This window comes from Chiloscyllium punctatum, chromosome 17, assembly GCF_047496795.1.
Source record: "Chiloscyllium punctatum isolate Juve2018m chromosome 17, sChiPun1.3, whole genome shotgun sequence".
Classification (NCBI taxonomy): Eukaryota; Metazoa; Chordata; class Chondrichthyes; order Orectolobiformes; family Hemiscylliidae; genus Chiloscyllium; species Chiloscyllium punctatum.
Window position 1 is genome coordinate 50,055,450 of NC_092755.1, and position 23,641 is coordinate 50,079,090.

The 23,641-nt window shown below is 42.9% G+C and overlaps 1 protein-coding gene and 1 long non-coding RNA gene across 2 annotated transcripts in view; one reads left to right on the forward strand and one right to left on the reverse strand.

The window, feature by feature from the left end:
• rsph14 (radial spoke head 14 homolog) overlaps positions 1–23,641 on the reverse strand; it is a 671,774-nt gene that overhangs the window by 71,990 nt on the left and 576,143 nt on the right. The window lies entirely within an intron of this gene.
• LOC140487818 (uncharacterized) overlaps positions 14,112–23,641 on the forward strand; it is a 33,615-nt gene continuing 24,085 nt past the window's right edge. The window contains exon 1 of the long non-coding RNA XR_011962946.1: positions 14,112–14,322. This is a non-coding gene — a long non-coding RNA (uncharacterized lncRNA). The remainder of the gene's footprint in view (positions 14,323–23,641) is intronic.

Genomic DNA, 23,641 nt, shown 5'->3' on the forward strand with positions numbered 1-23,641 from the left:
TCCATGTTCGTCCAGATGCTTGTCCAATGACGACTTAGAAGTACTTAGAGTTGGTGAATCTACTATCGTTGCAGGCAAAGCATTCCATGCCCTTACTACTGAGTAAAAAAAACTACCTCTGACATCTGTCTTATACCTATCTCCCCTCAATTTAAAGCTATGCCCCCTCGTGCTCGCCGTCACCATACTTGGAAAAAGGCTCTCCCTGTCCACCTTATCTAACCCTCTGATTATCTTATATGTCTCTATTAAGTCACCTCTCAACCTTCTTCTCTCTAATGAAAACAGCCTCAAGTCCCTCAGCCTTTCCTCATAAGACCTTCCCTCCATACCAGGTAACATCCTGGTAAATCTCCTCTGCACCCTTTCCAAAGCTTCCATATCCTTCTTATAATGCGGTGACCAGAACTGTACACAATACTCCAAGTGCGGCTGCACCAGAGTCTTGTACAGCTGTAGCATCACCTCATGGTTCCGGAACTTGATCCCTCTATTAATAAAAGCTAAAACACTGTATGCCTTCTTAACAATCCTGTCAACCTGGGTGGCAACTTTCAAGGATCTGTGTACCTGGACACCGAGATCTCTCTGCTCATCTACACTACCAAGAATCTTAACATTAGCCCAGTACTTTGCATTCTGGTTACTCCGACCAAAGTGAATCACCTCACACTTGTCCACATTAAACTCCATTTGCCACATCTCAGCCCAGCTCTGCAGCTTATCTATGTCTCTCTGTAACCTACAACATCCTTCGTCACTAACCACAACTCCACCAACCTTAGTGTCGTCTGCAAATTTACTGACCCACCCTTCTACGCCCTCATCCAGGTCGTTTATAAAAATGACGAACAGCAGTGGACCCAACACTGACCCTTGCGGTACACACTGGTGACTGGACTCCAGGATGAACATTTCCCATCAACCACCACCCTCTGTCTTCTTTCAGCAAGCCAATTACTGATCCAAACTGCTATATCTCCCACAATCCCATTCTTCCGCATTTTGTACAATAGCCTACTGTGGGGAACCTTATCGAATGCCTTGCTGAAATCCATATACACCACATCAACCAGTTTACTCTCATCTACCTGTTTGGTCACCTTCTCAAAGAACTCAATAAAGGTTTGTGAGGCACGACCTTCACAAAACCGTGCTGACTATCCCTAATCAAATTATTCTTTTCTAGATGATTATAAATTCTATCTCTTATAACCTTTTCCAACATTTTACCAACAACTGAAGGCTAACTGGTCTATAATTACCTGAGTTGTCTCTACTCCCCTTCTTGAACAGGGGAATCACATTTGCTATTCCTGTAGACAATAACGATTTAAAGATCAATGCTAAAGGCTCAGCAATCTCCTCCCTGGCTTCCCAGAGGATCCTAGGATAAATCCCATTCGGCCCAGGGGACTTATTTATTTTCACACTCTGCAGGATTTCTAATACCTCTTCCTTGTGAACCTCAATTACACCTAGTCTAGTAGCCTGTGTCTCAGTATTCTCCTCGACAACATTGTTGTTTTCTAGAGTGAATACTGTCGAAAAATATTCATTTAGTGCTTCCCCTATCTCCTCTGTCTCCACACACAACTTCCCACTACTATCCTTGATTGGCCCTAATCTTACTCTTGTCATTCTTTTATTCCTTAAATACCTATAGAAAGCCTTAGGGTTTACCCTGATCCTATCCGCCAACAACTTCTCATGTCTCCTCCTGGCTCTTCTGAGCTCTCTCTTTAGGTCTTTCCTGGATACCTTGTAACCCTCAAGCTCCCTAAATGAGCCTTCACATCTCATCCTAATTCTTCCTCTTGACCAGAGATTCTACTTCCTTCGTAAACCACGGCTCCCACGCTCTACAGCTTCCTCCCTGCCTGACAGGCACATACTTATCTAGGACACACAGGAGCTTTTCCTTGAATAAGCTCCACATTTCTAATGTGCCCATCCCCTGCAGTTTCCTTCTCCATCCTTTGCTTCCTAAATCTTGCCTAATTGCATCGTAATTGCCTTTCCCCCGGCTGTAACTCTTGCCCAGTAGTATACACCTATCCCTTTCTATCACTTAAGTAAACATAACAGAATTGTGATCGCTATCATCAAAGTGCTCACCTACTTCCAAGTCTAAAACCTGGCCGGGCTCATTACCTAGTACCAAATCTAATGTGGCTTTGCCCCTTGTTGGCCTGTCTACATACTGTGTCAGGAAGCCCTCCTGCACGCACCGGACAATACCTGACCCATCTATAGTCCTCATACTATCGTGTTCCCAGTCAATATTTGGAAAGTTGAAGTCCCCCATGACAACTACCCTGTCTCTCTCACTCCTATTGAGAATCATCTTTGCTATCCTTTCCTCTACATCTCTGGAACTATTCGCAGGCCTATAGAAAACTCCCAACAGGGTGACCTCTCCTTTCCTGTTTCTAAACTCAGCCCATACTACCTCAGTTGACGAGTCCCCAAACATCCTTTCTGCAACTGTAATACTGTCCTTGACCAACAATGCCACACCTCCCCCTCTTTTACCATCTTCTCTGTTCTTACTGAAACACCTGAATCCTGGAACCTGCAACAACCATTCCTGTCCCTGCTCTATCCAAATCTCTGAAATGGCCACAACATCAAAGTCCCAGGTACCAACCCACCTTATTCCAGATGCTCCTGGCGTTGAAGTAAACACACTTCAAACCAACTTCTTGATTGTGCGTCCCTGAAACTTGACTTCGGACCTGCCTACTCTCAACCTTTTCTATACTCGAACTACAATTTTGGTTCCCATTCCCCCTGCTGGATTAGTTTAAACCCACCCCAATAGCCTTAGCGAATCCCCCCCCCCCCCCCCCCCCCCACAGGATATTGGTATCCCTCTAGATCAGGTGAAGACCATCCTGCTTGTAGAGGTCCCACCTACCCCAGAAAGAGCCCCAATTATCCAAGAATACAAAACCCTCCCTCCTGCACCATCCCTGTAGCCACATGTTCAACTCCTCTCTCCCCCTATTCCTTGCCTCACTAGCACGTGGCACGGGCAACAAACCAGAGACAACAACTCTGTTCGTCCTAGCTCTAAGCTTCCATCTAGCTCCCTGAATTTCTGCCTTAAATCCACATCTCTCTTCCTACCTATGTCATTGGTGCCAATGTGGACCACAACTTGGGGCTGCTCCCCCTCCCCCTTAATGTTTGATTCAAATTTCCCTGAAACCAGTCAAGAACAATCCACTCTGAAGAAGAGTCTATCGGACTCAAAACTCTATCCCCCTCTCCACAGATACTGCCAGACCTGTTGAGTTTCTGTTTTTATTTCAGATTTCCAGAATCTGTAGTATTTTGCTTTTACTTACCCCTAAACAGTGGCAGTGTCCCCTACCCCAGACCAGGAGGGCTGGGTTCAAGGCCCATCTCCTCCAGAGATGTGTAATAATATCTCTGAACAGGTTGATTAGAAAAATAGGCTAATAAAAAATAGTTGCTTCTTTAAAGCATCAATCTCTATTCCTCTTTAACCTTCTTTCCATTCCATTGTTCCTGTTCCCTTATTTTACTTTTCTTGCCCTGAGCCATTCCTCTTCCACTAGATTCGTTTTCTTTCTCCTGGGCCATTGCTGGTCTTTTTTCTTGCTTTTGAAGCATCAGCTATTTGTGTATTCCTCTGTCCTGTTCATTCACTTATTTATTTCCCAGCTTGATTCCTTTCTCTCCTGTTTTCATTTCTCACTCTACCAATCACCCTTGGCAACAAGCACACCTCATACCTTTTGCCTACACAAAATTCAACACATCCCACGATTCCCTGCTGATCTGTTTCCAAGCTCACAGTTGCCAGCAATGCTGACTGATCTGTACTCTGCGTCCACATCATCCTCAACCATGGCTGCATCCACATTGTTCAGTGTTCCCAATTTCATGTTAGTCAAAAGATCTCAGTCCGCATTGCACACCAATACAGTCAGGAAAACAATCAGCACAAAGGAACTCATCATAAGCACATCACTGAGCCAGTTTAAAGATTACATTGCTCAATGCTCTGAGACAAATATAACCCTCTCTCTGTCCTACTTAGCGTGTAAGTGTTTAAAGAGGTGCTAATTATTACGGTATGGGACAGATTGGCAAATCATTTTCCCCAATTCAAACTACAACTGCATTCAAACAGTTAAAAGTCACAACTTGCTAAATACCCCAACTCATCATGAACAAAATAGCATATTTAACAATTGTGCTGTGTACTGAAAGGAGAAGATAACAACCTGAATTAATAAATCTTCGGGATATATTTCTAACCCACGAGTAATTAGGTTTTCAATTTCAGCATGAGGATTATAATTGGTGCACTAAGATAGACTGATTTAAAAGTCAAGACTTATTGATATGTTTTAATCGTGCACTACATGTGTGGCTATAATCATTTACTTCTCAAAATTGTTAAATTTTGAAATGTATTGCAAAACAAAATTGTGAGTGTATGATTTATGACCTTAATCACTGCATATTCTACTTATTTATTCTTCTTCTTCAGTCGATGTTGAGTTTGCTGACCGGGCCATCATTTCCTGCCCATCCCTCGTTGCCCTAGCAGGGCTGGTGGTGCGTTGCTGTATTGAACCACTGCAGCCCACGTGGTGTCGGGACTCTGACACTGAAGGAACGGCAATTTATTTCCAAGTCAGAATCTTGGAGTGGAATTTTAACACAGTGGTGTTCCCATGTATCTGCCATCTTTGTCTTTCCAGTTGATAGAGTTCAAGGATTTGGAAGGTGCTGCCTAAGGAACCTTAGCAAATGTCTGCAGTTCATTTGTAGATGGTACATAGTGCTGCTACTGAGTGTCAGTCATGGACAATATCGAGGCTCAGGCTGACAAATAGTACTGAGCTGACATACCACTCAAATGACAGGCAAAAACGATCTTAAATAAAAAAAGAATCTAGTCTTCACTCTTTGAAGTTTGTGGATGTGGTGCCCATCAAGTGGGCTAATTTGCTCTGGATACTGTTAAGCTTCTTGAGTATTGTTGCAGCTGCACTGGTCAGGCAAGGGGGGAGTATTCCATCACACTCCTGACTTGTGTCTTGTAAATGGTGGACAGGCTTTGGGAGTCAGAAGATAAGTTACTATTTGCAAGATTCCTAGCTGTTAACCTGCTCTTATAGCCACTGAATTCATATAATCAATACAATTCAGTGTTTGGTTAATGGGAACCCCCAGGATTTTGATTGCAGGGATTCCGTCATAGTAATGCCATTGGATGTCAAAGAGTGATGATCAGATGAATTCTTATTGAAGATGGTCATTGCCTGTCATTTGTGTGGTATTCCAGTTCCTTGTCACTTGTCAGAAAAAGCCTAGATATTGTCCAGATCTTGCTGCATTAAGACGTGGACTGCTTCAGTATCTGAGGAGTCGCAAATGATACTGAACATTTCGGACCTTATGATGGGGGATAGGTTATGGATGAAGCAGCTGAAGATGGTTAGACCTAGGACGCTACCATGAGGAAATTCTACAGAGATATCATGGAGCCGAGTTGACCAACCTTCAACAAATACAACTATCTTCCTATGTGCCTGGTAGAATGCTAAGAGGGTGTGTTCATCGGCTCCCATTGAGTCTAGTTTTGCTAGGGTTCCTTGATGTTATATTCAGTCAAGTACAGCCACCGCCAGAATTTAACTCTTTTGTCTATGTTTGAACCAAATCTGTGTTTAGGTCAAGAGCTTGAATTGCCCTGGCAGAACCCCAGCTGAATATCAGTGAGTAGGGTATTGCTATGCACGTGCTGCTTGATAGTTCTATTGATGACCCCTTCCATTACTTTATTAATGATCGAGAGTAGACCGATGGAGTGGCAATTATCCAGGTTGAATTTGTCCTGCTTCTTGTAGACAGGACATACCAGCACAATTTTACCTAGCTATAGTGGAAGAACTAGTGTGGGAGTGAAGCAAAATCTGGACCACAAGTCTTCAGTATGATGTCTGGAAAGTAGTTAGGGCTCATAGCTTTGATGGTATGCAGTGCCTTTGGAATTTTCTTGATATCACATGGACTGAATAAAATTGGCTGCAGCCTGGCAGCTGTGATGGTGGAGACCACTGGAGAAAGCTGAGATGGACCATCCACTCAGCACTTCTGGCTGAAGATTGTTACAAATGTTTCAGCCTTATCTTTTGCATTTATGTGCTGCCTCCCCTCCCTCTATCACTGACGAATGGGGATATTTGCGAAGACTCTTACTCCACAGAGTTCTTTAATTTCCCCCCAGCATTTACAACTAGGTTGTGGCAGAACTGCAGAGCTCAGATCTGATCCATTGGTTGTGGAAATATTTACAGTTGACATATAAAGTATTTCGATCTGAAATGTTAATCCCAGAACTAGCAGAGTCTTTGGGTGGTCACATTTACCAAAAGATGAAATGAGGTGAATGGGGGGGGCTGTGCAAAAAAGGTGAGTCTGGATTTAACTTCAATTTTAATCCAAATTGCTGAGTGCTTAATTTGAACATTTTAACAGTCTTGACAATCTGTTTAGAAAGTCACCTGATTTGGTTTTGGGTCCTTTTCACTGCTCCAGAATTAATAACTACGAAATAATGATTGACTATCCCTTTAAGGAAAGGGTATTCCTTCAATTAATGCTTCAAATTGACAGCAATGATTTCCATTCTGCGTTTAGAGCATGAATAGAGTAAAAGTGCAGTCCGAGGAACCCCTAATCCTATTGCAATGGAAAACTCTCAGTTCTGAATGTTGCATAGAAATTAAAGTTTTAAGCTGAAGCAAGAGTTACTCCATTTTCTTTCCCTGTCTCACCCATGTCCTCATTCCATTTCTTCTCTATTTAACATATTTTAAATGCTGAGATAGTACCTGCTTCAATCACTAACCTGGAATCATAAAAGAATCATCCAGAAAGGCTCAGCACAGAAACAGCAATGCTTGGATGAGTGCAGTTCCAACAACACTCAAGAAGCTCAACACTATCCAGGACAAAACAGACTGTTTGACTGACACCACATCCACCACCTTCATTATTCATTCCCTCCACCTCTTGACACTCAGTAGCTACACTGTGTATAGAAGTGGCACTGAAGTATCTCACCAAGGCTTATTCATTCACAAGATGAGGGCGGTGTTGGCTGGGCCAGCATTTATTGCCCATCCCTAATAGCTCAATGGACAGTTGAGAGTCCACCACATTGCTGTGGGTCTAGAGTCAGATGTGGGCCAGACTAGATAAGGCTGGCAGTTTCCTTCCCTAAAGGACATTAGTGAACCAACAATAGGGTTTTCCAACAATAGGAAGTGGATTCATGGTCATCATTATACTCTTAATTCCAGATTTTTACTGCCTCCAAATTTCACAATCTTCCATGGTGGCACTCAAACTCATATCTGCAGAACATGACCTGGGTCTTTTAGATTAACAGTGTACTAGGCCATCACTGCCCCAAGGCTCCTTTAATGGCATTCTCCAAAGCCATGACCCCGTAAGCAAGTAGATGGACAAGGGCAGCAGATACATGGCAGCATCATCATCTGGAAGCTCCCCACCAAGCAGCTCACTGTCCTGACTTGGAAATATATTGCCATTCCTTCAGTGTTGCTGGGTCAAAGTTCTGGAATTCCCTCCCAAGCAGCAATGGGGGTGAACCTATACCTGAAAGATTTCAATGGTTCAAAAGGTAGCTCACCACCACCCTTCTCACGGACAATTCCGATGACCAATAACTGTTGGCACAGCAGTGATGCCCACATCCCATCAACAACATTGGCCTGCATGTCTTGCCTGATCTCTGTAAGAGCAATTCATTTAGTCCTACTCTGTTGCAATTTTGCTATAGTCTTGCAATATTTTTAAATCTTCCAATAATGATCTAAATCTTTTGAAACTGCAATTGAAATACATCCTGTGCAAGGTGTTCTAATGCCTGACAATTCACTGAGTACAAAAACAATTTCTCCTCATGCTATGCTTGGTCCTTCTGCCATTCAGCTTAAATCGGTGTCATCTAGTTCTCAACTTCTCAATAAAAGGCAAATTTCCCACTATCTGCTCTGTCCCAACCCCTCAGAGGTTTGAATACTTTCAACAAATCTCTCAACCTTCTCCTCTGCAAGAACAGCTCAACAATTCAACTGTAGCTACATAATGTAAGCCCCTCATACCCAGTACCTTTCTTGTAAACCTTTTCTCTTCATCCATTTTCACAATTCCACATCCTTCTTAAAGTGTGGTGCCCAGAATCAAATACATTTACTCCAGGTGAAGACTTTTCCTTGCTTTGACGTTATACTTCTATTTATGAAACCTAGGATCCTCAGCCTATTGCTTCCTCAACCTACCCTGCTACAATCATTATTTTCCCATGCCAGGGAATCTATAACACCAGAGCATAGTCTCAGGATAAGGGGTAAACTGTCTAGGATTGCAATGAGGAAGAATGTCTTCAGTTGTGTAACACCCATTCCAAACAGAGGATTCTGAAGTTATTACAGTTCCAGACAGCGAACCTCCAGTCATCATAAATGTGGGGCGGGAGCAGGGTTGGGATGGGCAGGGGGTTAGGAGGGGTAAAAACAATGACTGGAAACCAGATTCTGGATTAGTGGTGCTGGAAGAGCACAGCAGTTCAGGCAGCATCCAAGGAGTTTCTGTATCTCCTCCCTTGTTTACCTGCTCCCTTAATGAGTTGCAACAAGTTTTGTCTGAAAAGGATTCTTTCTTTGTGAATGCTTTTCTTTTGAACTAAATCAATTTATGTTTTAAAAAGTGCCAATTTAACCAGGTTTTCTTGAGTTGACAAAAGTATGAGTTAATTTGTTTCTGAATAGGAAAAGAACTAGTAATGCAACACATATGCCCACAGATTAGGGATAATAAGTGAGTCCAAAGAGATAAAAGTTAAATGGTATGTGGATCAGACTCTCCAGGTTGTTTATGAAGAGTAGATAGTGTAACATTAGTAAATTGATAGTTACTTTGAGATCTTGTCTTTTGCAGGTTAGTTGAAATCCTTTTGTCCCATTTCCTTTTGACAGTGGACCATTGGCAGCATTCAGAGTGAGAGAATCCTTCTTGTCCTGTTTCCTTCAGGATGACTTGTTAGCTATCTGGTGTCTTGTGTGCAGAATGAGAGAATCATTTAACTTGGAATGCAAAGAAGACTACTACAAGGATCTTCAGCCGAGAACTTCACAGTACATTCGTGCTCAAACCCAGGTAGTGCATACGAACCTCAGTTCACAAGCACAACCTTTTCTAATAGCACACCTTCTTCCACTAGTACACACAAATCAGATTCCATTCGATCTTTAACCACTTTTTGTGTATTCTTGGAAGGGTAAAATACAAAAAAGATGTTTGTGAGAGATGGTTGTTTTGCGGAGAGCCAGTCCCCTTGTTATCTCTTCCTGTTCATCTCTCACACTCTATTTGCAGTTTACCAGCCATTCAACAGGTGTGACATTCTGTGGGTCCACCACAGGACTTTGCTGGAAAGCAGTAAATTTACATCTACAGTACCTTTTTGCCTGTCTCAATCCTTATTTAAAAAATACATTTTGATATTAGAAATTAAAATTTCCAAGATATTTCATTCCAAGAACCATTCATTATAACACTTGAAGTAAATCTTGTGAATTATTTCACCATGAGTGTTGTGACTGCTCTGAAGAGAGAAAGCAGAGTTAACATTTCAGGTCCAGTGACCCTTCTTCAGAACTGATTATAGGTGTAAAGAGGATGACCAACTGCATTGTTCACTTTAAATCAAGAGGATGTGAAAAACATAAGTTTCATTATTATGTGTATGTGTTGTTAGGATGGTTTATTTATAGTAATCATCATCATTGTAACATTTTTATGCTTATCCGTTCCAAAATGTATCTATTAGAATTGTTCATTTCTTGAGCATTTATGACCAGTGCGTTTATTTAGTTTCTGTAACTATGGTCGAAAAGTTTATCTACCTCTGGACCTAGCTGCCGGTGAAAGCTTGTAAACATTTCTCCCTGAGCTAATAAGTACAATCAATCAGATGTTCAGGCTGCTTAATTAATGTCATCACCTTCATTTAGATTTGGCCATTTGTTATTCACAGGTGACGTTCCCAAGGCCTCAGAAACTTTATGATCCTTGAAGTTTATGCTCATTCTTTCTCTTATACCTTTTCCCTTCAAAGCAAATCAAAACAGATACAGGTATTCCCTGCTTTTCAAATGTTTGCTTTGTGCCAACTGGCTTTTATGAACGACCTACTTTAGCACCTGCTTTTACAAAAAAAGTGCGCACGCTGAGAGTGGCACCGCCAAGCGCCTTTCCCAGGAATAACATTCAGCATCTTAGCATCAAGCCGCCATAGCTTTGAACAGCGTCTGTGAGCATCTGTGCTTTATCTCGATTTATTTTGTACATCCGTTAGCAAGATGTTTCCTGAGGTATCCTGTACCGCCCACCACCCCAACCTCCAACAGCCTTTACTATATGTTAATGTTAGTTTAGGTTTTATGTGTTATTTGGCATGATTTGGTAGGTTATCTTTTGGGTCTTGGAACGCTCAGAAATTTTTCCCAAATAAATTAATGGTAATTGCTTCTTCGCTTGAAGCCATTTCAGCTTACCAAGTGTACTCTCATTGCTGTTGTGAAAGAAACTATTTGAAAACACTATAAATTGACTCTATTTGAAATCTTCAAGAAATCCATCACTGTCTGGGAAGAAGAAGGATTTGCTTTTATTCTTCTTGGCTTCATGCACTGGAATCATCTTGCTAATCATCTCGAAAGTGATATCTAGATATAAATGCTATTTAGGAGTAAGGAGCCAATACAGTGGGTCTGAGTTAACAGCCCAATCTAAATTAAAATAGCTAGTACAAAGTTGCAGCCAGTTGACTAGTGATTTCTGTGGGGCTAACTCACTTGCAATGTAATTCCAGCCTGTACAAAGAGATTGCTTAAGGACCCACATGACAAGCTACTAAGCTTGTTATAGTTGTAATTTTAAAAGCTGTAGGTCCATAAATTAAATAGGTACATATTAGAAATCAAATGCTAAAGCTTTTGGTGAGGCTGGAAACTTGCATTAACTCTTTAGAATATTTTGCAAAGATTTTGAAGGCAGTTAAGAAAAGAAATTGTCAAGAAGCAACCAAAAAACAAATCCCTAAGTCAGGACATGAAATCCATTCTGCTGGAAAGCAACAGCGAAAAAACAGTTGACATATAGTCTTCATTGTAAAAAGAAATCATCCCACAGCACTTCACAGGATTGGAGCCTGAGTCCCATGAAACATTATAGAGAGGCAGATGGGCACAAGCTTAGTCAAAGAGGGAGGGAGCTTTAAGGAGTAAGTTAAAGGAGAGAAGTGAGTTAGTGAGGTGGAGGGGTTTAGGAAGTGATTTCTCGAGGATACATTCCCAGCAGTTGACAAAATGGCCCCAAAGGTGCAGTGATTGCTTCCTTGGTTACATGGATAGAGATATTGACCTAGGTCTTTCAATATAAAAATAGTTATTACAATAGTGTACATAGAAGTTGTGTGTTATGTTATTGACAAAGTCACAGGGGCAACACAGTGGCTCAGTGATTTAGCACTGCTGTCTCACAGTACTAGGTCCTGGATTCAATTCCAGCCTTGGGTGACTGTCTGGAGCTTGCACACTCTCCCTGTGTCTGCCTTGGCTTCTTCCAGGTGCTCAGGTTTCCTTCCGCAGTCCAAAGATATGTAGGTTAGGTGGATTGGCCATGGGAAATGCAGGGTTATGAGGATAGGGTACAGGGGTGAGTCTGGTTGGGAGGGTCTTCAGAGGTGCAGATTCAATGGGTTGAATGGCCTGTTTTCACACAGGCCACACAGTTTGTATGATTCTATGAAATCCAATAAAAAAGACTTCCGGGGAAACTCTTAAACTGATCCAAGACTGAACTAATACCCTGACACCCTTAACTTTACCACTCCTCCATGCCAGATCTAACCACCTTATCTGCATATCCTAACCCCTGCCAACCAGACCCTCAAACTCCACCGCTGAACTCAACCTGACCCTGCTAGAACCGACATCATCCCTGCTACTCCCCACAGACACCAACCCACCCAAATTACCAGGTATGCATCCACTTACCTGGCACTCTATCAGCTTCTTCATGTGCTTAACACTTCAATCTCCTCATCTGGCCTTACAGTCCCATACTTTTCCAGCTGCCACCCCATTCCTCACTCACCATACACGGATATCTGTTGTCAGTTGCTGTCAAAATGTCTTTGGGACCTTGAATTCCTGAAAAACCACTGCTCTTGTATGGAGTGGATTTGTCCCTGCTTTCCTTTGCCAGGCACATTCAGGACAAACCAGACTCAGAATTTTGGCTGGAAAAATTGCCGATAGTTGGATAATAGTAACAGTGTCCCACTAATTTCAATCTGTCACCATGGTGAATAGAATGTTTTTTTTCTGCAATCAGGATTGGAAATAAGATTCCCGAACCTGATGGGAAGATCTGGGCTGATAATTAGGTTTGCATTATGGTTTTTGCTCAGTAGTTTAATATCTCTGCTAAGGTCGGCAAGAGAGAAATTTAATCTGAAGATTTAAAACATTGGTGTCCGTATATTGCACTGTATAATTTTGAACTCAAATGATTCCAAAATTAATTGCATGGGACGGTCTATATTAACATACAAAAGGATTTAGAGATGAAAAATGTTTGAACTGTCATGATCAATGCTTTGACTTGCATTTGAAAAATACATTTAAACCCATGCTCGATGGTATCACTAATGAATGTCTCTACTGAATCTGTTTAAGGGTGAGCCAAATAATCACACCCATGCCCCACAATATTAAGTATTCATCATACATTACCTGTACTAATTGTAACAAAAAAAGGGCTTCTATGCACCATCTGTTGTCAATTTTCTACAAACACAGTTTTATGACCTGGGAGGAATCAAGGCTACACTGCAGTACTGCAGAGATAACAAGCTGTTCAAAGCTCCCCAGCTTGTAACAAATCTCTTGTTTGCAGCCTCCGTTGTTTTTGACCTTCACTGTGCGTCAGCTGAACTAATGAGTCCCGTGTCAGCAGCTACTGCTTTGCAGCTCAGTGTCTGCATTCTCATTCGTGACGCGCACACACCCGGAGCTCTCTCAATACGGCGTCCTATTTTATGTCAATAATTGGAGCCTTTTCTCATTTCAAACTCATAATGTTGATCAGAATATCCTAGAGGGTGTTTTCAGCAGGAGTCATTCCAAAAGTAGCTGAACATTGTAATTGGACAGCGGTAGGGTTTGGACTTCAGGATAGATGAGAATGATGGTGCCTCAGGGCATTCTCCATTGACAGGCTGTGGGGCATAACATGCTGTGACTGTCTGGAACACTTTTTACTATGTGAGCACAAAAACAAATTATTTGACTCAGCTGATCAATGCCAATGTTTATGCTCTACTTGAGTTCTTCTCAATTCACTGATTTCACCCACCAAAAATCCTTTTATTAATTTTTCCCTCATGTTTATCTTACTTGCCCTAAATACGCATTCCCTTGGGTTACTTCACCAGAATGTTCCATTTTCTCAGTGAAAAGCTTCCCTGGAATTCATCATTAGATTCATTGTCTGGATGTCAAAACGCCATGAGCTTTTGAGCAATGACACCTGAATACATGTCAGCTTCAGGAGTACTTAAAGTTTCTACATCGTATAAAAATCCACAGCATTACATTAGAAGCGACACGGTAAACATTAATCAAAGCAGATTGCTGCTTCACGTCAACATTTTAACAGAAGTTAAAATTGCTTCTTGATGCAGATGATGGGCATGCAATTTATTGCAATGAGTAAGGACTGAAACATAATCAGAGATCAACATGCTTCTGGATTATAAAGGTCTTACTCATTAGAAGATAAATTCCTAATCTTGCTTGCTCACTTTAATGATTCAACTCACACACCAAACCTGGCAAATATCCTCACTTCAAATTTCGAATTTGTTTCCCGTAGAACTAAAAGACATTAAGGCCAAGAAATATTTAGTTGTCATGGTTACCCCACACAGAAACAGAAGAGCTGATTTTAATTCTTGCTGGGGCCAGGTGAGAATCTCGATTCAGATCTCCAGCGGATTTTAACCACTGGCCCTGCACTCAAAAGTGACAAAGTACAAGTGGAGGAGTCCCAGCATTTGGAATTGTCAAACAGGCTTGACGTTCTTACAGATTGTCTGGAAATGACTGAGATTTCGGGAAAGGATGAGAAAACTGAACACAACACTGCACAGAAAGCCTAAGACAGGTTTTTGGCAAGGTTGGTGGCGGGAGACGGGGGAGCGTTGTGTGCAGTGATATAGTTAATAGGGACTTGTGCCAATAGGGGCCAGTTTAGTCAGAGAGATCAATACAGTTCTCTGTAGCCGGGAATGAGAGTTTGGGCGCCTGTGCTGTCTACCCGGTGTCAGGGGTTCGGACATCTTTTCTGGCCTGGAGAGGAATTTGCACCAGGAAAGGACAGGATCCAGTTGTGGTCCAAGTGGTACCAGCAACATAGGACCAGGAAAGAGATCATGCTGGGAGAGTACGGACAACTAAGGGTTACGTTAAAAAACAGAACATCAAAAGTAATAATCTCTGGATGATTACCTGATCCATAAGCAAACTAGAATTGGGTAAATAAGATTAGAGCATTCAACGTATGGACTCAGTTTTTGGTGTGGAACAAATGGGTTTCCGTTTGTGGGGCACTTGCAGCAGTGGAAGGGAAATTGGGAGATGTACTGTTGAAAGTGAGGACTGCAGATGCTGGAGATCAGAGCTGAAAAATGTATTGCTGGAAAAGCGCAGCAGGTCAGGCAGCATCCAAGGAGCAGGAGAATCGACGTTTTGGGCATAAGCCCTTCTTCAGGAATGAGGAAGGTGTGCCAAGCAGGCTAAGATAAAAGGTAGGGAGGAGGGACTTGGGGGAGGGGCGTTGGGAATGCGATAGGTGGAAGGAGGTTAAGGTGAGGGTGATGGGATCGGAGAGGGGGTGGGGTTGGAGAGGACGGGAAGAAGATTGCAGGACAAGAAGGCGGTGCTGAATCTGAGGGTTGGGACTGAGAAAAGGTGGGGGGAGGGGAAATGAGGAAGCTGGAGAAATTTGCATTCATCCCTTGTGGTTGGAGGGTTCCTAGGCGGAAGATAAGGCGCTCTTCCTCAAGGCGTCATGTTGCCATGGTCTGGCGATGAAGGAGACCAAGGACCTGCATGTCCTTGGCGGAGTGGGAGGGGGAATTAAAGTGTTGAGCCACGGGGTGGTTGGGTTGGTTGGTGTGGGTGTCCCAGAGGTGAATTTGTGATGGATATGGAAGGATCCCTTGGGGCTTTGGAGGGAAGTGAGGGAGGCACTCCCGGCACCTTCCCCTGCAACCGCAAGAAATGCAAAACTTGCGCCCACACCTCCCCCTTTACTTCCCTCCAAGGCCCCAAGGGATCCTTCCATATCCGCCACAAATTCACCTGCACCTCCACACACATCATTTACTGCATCCGCTGCACCCAATGTGGCCTCCTCTACATTAGGGAGACAGGCCGCCGACTTGCGGAACGTTTCAGAGCACGAGATTGCAAAAATAAGAAAAAAGACAAAAACCATGGTACTCTATCTGAATGCACACCACATTCACAACAAGGGAGATAAATTGGTAGGAAAAATACGAGTGAACAGATCGGACCTAATTACTATTATGGAAGTGATGAAGGGGCAGTGCTCTGAAAGCTTGTGGAATTATGGCTGCAGTGTGGCCAAGGCTGGGACCTAAATATTCAACATTTAGGAAGGATCAGCCAAAGGTAAAAGGAGGTGGAGAAGCATAGTTAATAAAGGATGAGTTCATTATAGTCGTGACAGAGGAACTTAAGAAAAGAAGATTAAGATGCAGATACAATTTATAGCTATTATATATACAATTTATAACAATTTATGCATTGATGGCTATTGTCCAAAATTTTATATATTCTGGAACAAATCCCATTACTTATGAAAGGATGGAATGAGAAAATGGGGAAATGACAGATTTGTTTGGTTGACATCAGTAGGTGTGGATACAACTAGAATCTATAATAAGGAATATGTTAAAGACTTAGAAAATTATTGTAGAATTAGGCAGAGTCAGCATGGATTTATGAGGGAAACCATGTTTAACAAACCTGATAAAGGTTTTTGAGAATGTAATGAACAGAATAGAAAAGGGTGAAGCAGTAAATGTGATGTATTTAGATTTTCAAAAGAATCTTGTTAAAGTCTTACACAGGAAGTTATTAAGCAACATTGGTACATGTAGAATTTGGGGCAATATACTGGCATAAATTGTGAATTAGTTAACAGACAGAAACTAGAGAGTAGGAACACACAAGTCATTTGCAGGTTTGCAAATTGGGTACCTCAATGGTCAGTACCTGGGCTCCAGCTATTCACAATGATTTGGATTTGGATTATCCACATTGGTCATTTAAGCAGAAATGTGAATGGGGTGGGATTAGAAAGTGTTGACTTGCCCTTGTTCACAAGTTACTGAAAGCTAATTGAGGGGTGCAGCAACCAATTGGGAAGGGAAGTATCATGTTGACCTTTTTACTGCAAGAGGATTTTGAGTGCAGGAGGAAAAATGACTTGCTTATTAGCTTTTGTCAGAATGCATCTGAATACTGTGTACAGGTTTGGTCTCCTCAAATAAGGAGGATATGCTTGCCACAGGACAGAAATGTGATACGCCAGGCTGACCTCCAGTATGGTGGTACTAATCTTTGAAGAATGATTGAGGAATCAGAGGTTGTATTCTCTGGAATTTAGAATATTGAGAGGTGATCGCATTGAGGATGATAAAAGTATTACAGAATTCAACAGTTGATCCAGCAAGGCAGTTTCCCATGGTGGTAGTGGTGTTTAGGGAGGGGGGCTGGGGAGGTTGGGGGGGAAGGTTCTAGAACCCGGAGGCACATTCTCAAAGTAAGAGAATGAGGAGGAATTTCTTCATTCACAAAGTGGTGAATCTTTGGAATTCTCTCCCCAAAGAGCTATGGAGGTTCAGTCATTGAACATGATTGATAGGTTTCTAGATATTAAAGTGAGAATATTTTAATTATTCCTCATTCCATTCTTGCTAATCAGGGAGGGTTTTCTCCACATTCGGGTCCCCATGTTAGTTAATATTGCTAATGATTTTCTCTCCTCAGATAGTGTCTTCCTCTCCATCAAATCTGCCATCATCCCTCTCCTCAAAATACCAACCCTTCATTTTTCTGTCCTTGAAATCTGTACCCAGTTTCAACCTCCTTTCTCTCACGTCCTGAACATGCTGCCACCTCTCTAATCTGTGCCCATCTTTCCTGGAACTCCACTTTTGGGCTTTTCCCAATCAGGATTTCAGCTGCAGTTGTTCTACTAAAGTGGTTCTCACAAATAAAACCATTGTAACTGAGCACCCAATGTTCCCCTACCCCACTGTGACAAAAGTTCCCATTTTATACTTCTCGAGCTTTCGCACGCTTTGACACAGTTGACCACATCATCATCCTCTAACACATGTCCTCTCACACTCAGCTAGGTGGGACTGCTCTTGGCTGACTTCATTCTTATCCACCATAGTCATAGCCCGAATATCACTTGCACTTGCTTCTCTTCCTGGTCCTCCACCATTACCTCTGCTGCAGTTATAGTTTGATGCTGAGGTTGTCTTTGATGACTCCAAATCATCAATCCTTGGCTTCTTCCTATTTATGATTTCATGCTGCCCCTTCATAAGACCCACAGCATCAGTTTCCACAGTTGACACCCAGTTCATCATTCCTTTCAACCATTCCATTGTCTCAAAATTGACACATTACTTAAACAATATCTTGAGCGGGATAAATTGCAATTTCAACCAAATAAATGCTGGGAAGCCCACAGCCATTCTGTTTAGTCCTGCAATCAACTCTCTTCTCTAACCTCATATTCTATCCATCTCCTTGACAACTGTGCGAGGATGAATGAGACAATTCACAGCTTGACCTTGAGTTGAGCTTCAAGTCACACATCTACTCTAACACTGCCCCTTACTTACACCTCTCTAGTATCTCCTGCCTCCACTAGCTTCAGTTCACTGGCTCCTGAAGAATGCACGTTGGCATATCTGATGGTGCAGTCATTTTTAGAAAGCTATGTCTGAACAAACTCATTAAAAGTTAAAGAAGAGTGGGAATTTGGCTCTCAAGTTACTCGATTAGAATCAGAAGCGCTCCATTATACTTTGGTGACCTTAAAACCATTTCCCTGTGACCTTTCTCCCAGGGAAAGGTGCCCCGATACTTTCTCACCGCTGAGGTAGTCAGATTTTCGGCTACATTACTTGACTGCAGCTTGTTACATTGTACCACAGGGTGCTTATCAGACCTGGTCAAGAAGATAGAAGGCACCATTTCCAGTACCACAGCTATCATTACACTGGATAAATCAACCACTGATGTCTTTCTGTCCATCTGTGGAGAAGCAGTTCAAAACCAAAACTTGTTCAATGGTATTACTGAACCAGGAACCTGGTCTAGGATTTAGCGGGTGATAGGGCTGCCAAGCCTGCCAGTTGAAGGGTTGAGGAGGAACAAGTCCCCATGGATTCAGGTTGCTATACAGCCAGTTACCATTCACCAGGCCATTAACTGTCTAAGAGCAAGAACTCCACTCCAGTCTTCCACCTTCGAGAGCTGCCAAGCAATCCGATTGGCCAGGATCTCTGTAGTGCCAGGTTTGAGCAGTGGCCATTACAATTCCCAGAGAACAGTAGTCAATGGAGATTGAACTTCAGGTAAGTCCAGCAGGACCATTCTAACAGGTCTAAACAGGCTAAATGCAGGAAGGATGTTCCTGATAACTGAGGAGTCCAGAACCAAGGGTCATCACATAAGGACAAAAACAGAAGGTGATAAAGAACAGTCTGACAAGGAGCCACTGGACGCTCTCTCTCTTTCCACAGATGCTGGCAGACCTGCTGAAATTCTCCGGCTCTTTTAGTTCTTGTTTCAGATCTCCAGCATGCAGAGTTCCTTGCTTTATTTATGTCACAGTGTGAGGATGTGGGGTAGGCCATTTAGGACTGAGATGGGGAGAACCTTCGCCATCCAGAGAGTGGTGAGCCTGTGGAATTCTCTGCCAAAGAAAGTGATTGAAGTCCAAACATTGAAGACTTTCAAGAAGGAATTAGAGATAGTTCTTAGGGCTAAAGGGATCAAAGGGTTTGGGGAAAAAAGCAAGAACAGGGTACTGAGTTGGGGGAGAAAACAAGAACAGTTATGATCATATTCAATGGTGGAGCAGGTTCGATTGCCAATGGTCTACTCCTGCTCCTATTTTCGATGTTTCTGTGGAATATCAGTGGGGTAAAGCTGTCAATCTCCTGTAATGAGGGTATCTGGTGAGTTCAGGACAGAGGGTTGGAAGGAAGTGTGACCTGGTTGGGGGTGCTGTTGCAGATGAGTACAGCTCCTCCTCCACATCCTTGCCCAACACCATTTCAACCAGTAAAAGTTACCAGGTTCTATAGATTCCCGACAGTTTAGAAACAGGCCCTTGAGTCCAACAAGTCCACACTGACCCTCCAAAGAGTAACCCACCCAGACCCATTCCCCTACACTATTACTCTACATTTACCCCACATTTACCCCTACTAATGCACCTAGCCTACACATTCCTGAACACTATGAGCAATTTAGCATGGCCAATTCACCTGACCTAGGTAAAAACAATAACTGCAGATGCTGGAAACCAGATTCTGGATTAGTGGTGCTGGAAGAGCACAGCAGTTCAGGCAGCATCTGAGGAGCAATAAACTCGACGTTTCGAGCAAAAGCCCTTCATCAGGAATAAAGCTTATTCCTGATGAAGGGCTTTTGCCCGAAATGTCGAGTTTATTGCTCCTCAGATGCTGCCTGAACTGCTGTGCTCTTCCAGCACTTCTACTCTAATTCATCTGACCTGTACATCTTTGGATAGTGGGGGGGGAACTGGAGTACCCGGAGGAAACTCCACACAGACAGTTGCCCGAGGCAGGAATTGTACCTGGGCCCCTGGCGCTATGAGGCAGCAGTGCTAACCAGAGAGCCACCATGCACCTCATCTTGCTGTGGGCAAAATGGCAGCAGGGTGGGAAGAGGTCCTCATGTCACCATTAAATGGCCTCAACAGACACATGGGTGGGAGGCCAATCAAACCTTCACCACTGCTGTAAAACGGCAGGGGATCAGGGGTGGTTGTGTATACTATGCACAACATTTTACAAGTAACCCCCCTCCCTCTCCATATTCAAACACAGCAGTGGGGAAATGTAAAATGCCATCACTAGCGTGAACAGAATCCTATGGGGACCCCACACAGACACAAGCACTCCCTTCAATACATCGTACAATGGGGCGATTCCCTGTCCTTTTCTGACAGTATGTAATGTCTAAGCAAATGAAAAGACTTGGGACTGATTCCAGATTTCAATTTTTCACAATGCATGTCCCATTTCCAAAACGTAAAGTTACTGCAATAGTTGTGTCACAGCAGACTTTATTGGTTTGAAATAAACAAACACAAAATGGCATTGGTTGGTTAGCTCAGCTGGTTAGCGTGTGGTGCTAATAATGCCAATGTCGTGAGTTTAATCCCCACACTGACCATATGGAGTGCGTGCGTGGTTAGCAGGGCTGTGTCAGAGTTTGCCATGGCTTTTGGGGTGGCATGGTGGCTCAGTGGTTAGCACTGCTGCCTCACAGCACCAGAGTCCCAGGTTCGATTCCAGCCTTGGGTGACTGTCTCTGTGGAGTTTGCACATTCTCCCCGTGTCTGCATGGGTTTCCTCCCACAGTCCAAAGATGTGCAGCTCAGGTGAATTGGCCATGCTAAATTGCCCATAATGTTAGGGGCATTAGTTAGAGGGAAATGGGTCTGGGTGGGTTACTCTTCGGAGGGTCGGTATGGACTGGTTGGGCTGAAGGGCCTATTTCCACACTGTAGGAAATCTAATCATAAAACAAAGGTGATGAAAGCAGAAAATATCGTGAAGAATAACAGGATCTGCAGAAAGAGGCCATTTCTTAAAGTTAAAATTGTTTTGAAGCATTTGGTTTGACCACCTGCTAAAAATGGCATAATAAAGCTCTCTTACTATTCAAGCAAGTGCATTCCTGCAATACTAATGTTCTCCTCAGCTTCATAGTATGTGCATTGAAAATTCGAAAAGCAAATGTGATAATTCAAGAGGTTAAAGTTCACTTATGGGAACTGCAGAGAGCTTTCCAGCCCAGCCAAACATTAAGTTGAGACATTTTTAATGTGATCATTTATCATTCCACTAAGGCCATTTCCACTACTCAAGGAAATGAAAGCTTTGTAAGTCATTGTCTTTTAAATGCCAGGTGTGATTTACACAGGAAGGTAACTAATACTCAGTCAGAGACTGCGATTACAACTTATTACACCCAGCAGAAAGCTACAAATAAAGCTCAGACTTCAGACTATCGATTCATAAAACTGGAGGAAGTGTTCCATTTCGGCAATTGTGCTGTGGTGTTAATGAACTCTTCTGATGTCGCCTTTCTCAACATCACCAGAGGCATGACAACACTGTGACATCACCAGGATCAAGATGGATGGCAGCTTTCTCATAGGTACCAGCTTGCGCAAACATCATTTTCCTGACATGGTTCACAGTGCTGCTCAAAAATGAAGAAGCAGAGGTGTGTGCTCTGAATAACAAACTGCTGGGACCCACCAAGGTTAACACAATAAGAACATTCGTAACACATAATCGCTACCTCCAGCTAGTGTAAGAGTATAATGGAGTGCTTCAGTACTCTGGAAAAATTATCAGTATGCAATTACATTATTCCATCTGCACAATTTGATGTTTTTACTACCTGTCGAAAGAATAATTCACAAGGTTATTGAGTCGTCTAGAATTACTCTTAACACTGCAAATGCTGAAAGACATTTTCACTGATCCACTGACACAATTTTGTGCAAGATTTGATGTAAGTTTTTTTTTAAAAACTTCCATAGATGATTTTTCCAAGAGCAATCCATGAGGTGAACAGTCACAAGTAATGATTTAGAACATAGAACACAGAACAATACAGCACAGAACAGGCCCTTCGGTCCTCAATGTTGCACCGACTTGTGAACTAATCTAAGCCCATGCCCCGCACTATCCCATCATCATCGTAAAGAACCTGCCTCTGACATCTGTCTTAAAACTATTACCCCTCAATTTGCAGCTATGCCCCCTCGTACAAGCAGATGTCATCATCCTAGGAAAAAGTCTCTAACTGTCCACCCAATCTAATCATCTGATCATCTTGTACGTCTCTATTAAATCCCCTCTTCGCCTTCTTCTCTCCAAATGAGAACAGACCCAAGTCCCTCAGCCTTTCCTCATAACACCTTTGCTCCAGACCAGGCAACATTCTGCTCCTCTGCACCTTTCCAATGTTTCCACATTCTTCCTGTAACCAGAACTGTATACAATATTCCAAGTGAGACCGCACTAGCATTTTGTACAGTTGCAGCATGCCATCACGGGGTGGCACAGTGACTCAGTGGTGAGCACTGCAGCCTTACAGCATCAGGGACCCAGGTTCAATTCCCGCTTCGGGTGACTGTCTGTGTGGAGTTTGCACATTCTCCCTGTGTCTGTGTGGGTTTCCTCCGGGTGATCAGGTTTCCTCCCACAGTCCAAAGATGCGCAGGTCAGGTGTATGGCTATGCTTGAATTGCCCATAGTGTTAGGTGCATTAGTCAGAGGGGGATGGGTCTGGGTGGGTTGCTCTTCGAAGGGTTGGTGTGGACTTGTTGGGCCGAAGGGCCTGCTTCCACATTGTAGGGAATCTAACCTAATCACGGCTCTGGAACTCAAACCGTCTACTAATAAAACTTAACACACTGTATGCCTTCTTAACAGCACTATCAACCTGGGTGGCAACTTTCAGGGATCTATGTACATGGACTCCAAGATCCTTCTGCACGTCCACATTACCAAGAATCTTTCCATTGACCCAGTATTCTTCCTTCCTGTTATTCTTCCCAAAGTGAATCACCTCACATTTAGCTGCACTGAATTCCATTTGCCACCTCTCAGCCCAAATCCGCAGTTTATCCAAGTCCCCTTGCAACATGCAACATTCTTGCACACTGTCCACCACTCCACTGACTTTAGTGTCATCTGCAAACTTATTAACTCATCCACCTATGCCTGCATCCAAGTCACTTATTAAAATGATAAACAGCAGTGGTCCCAAAACAAATCCTTATAGCACACTACTCCATGACACACCGCACTCCAGGCTGAATATTTTCCATCAACCACCTCTGGCTGCCTTCTTACAGAAAGCCAGTTTCTCATCCAAACTGCCAAATCAACCCCAATCCCATGCCTCTACATTTTCTCCAAAAGCCTACCATGTGGAACCTTATTAAAGGCTTTCCTGAAGTCCATGTACACCACGTCAATTGCCCTACCCTCATCCACATCCTTTGGGTCACCTTCTCGAAAACCTCAATGAGGTTTGTGAGACATGACCTGCCCTTGACGTAACCTTGTTGACTATATCCAATCATATTGTTGCTTGTTAGATAATTA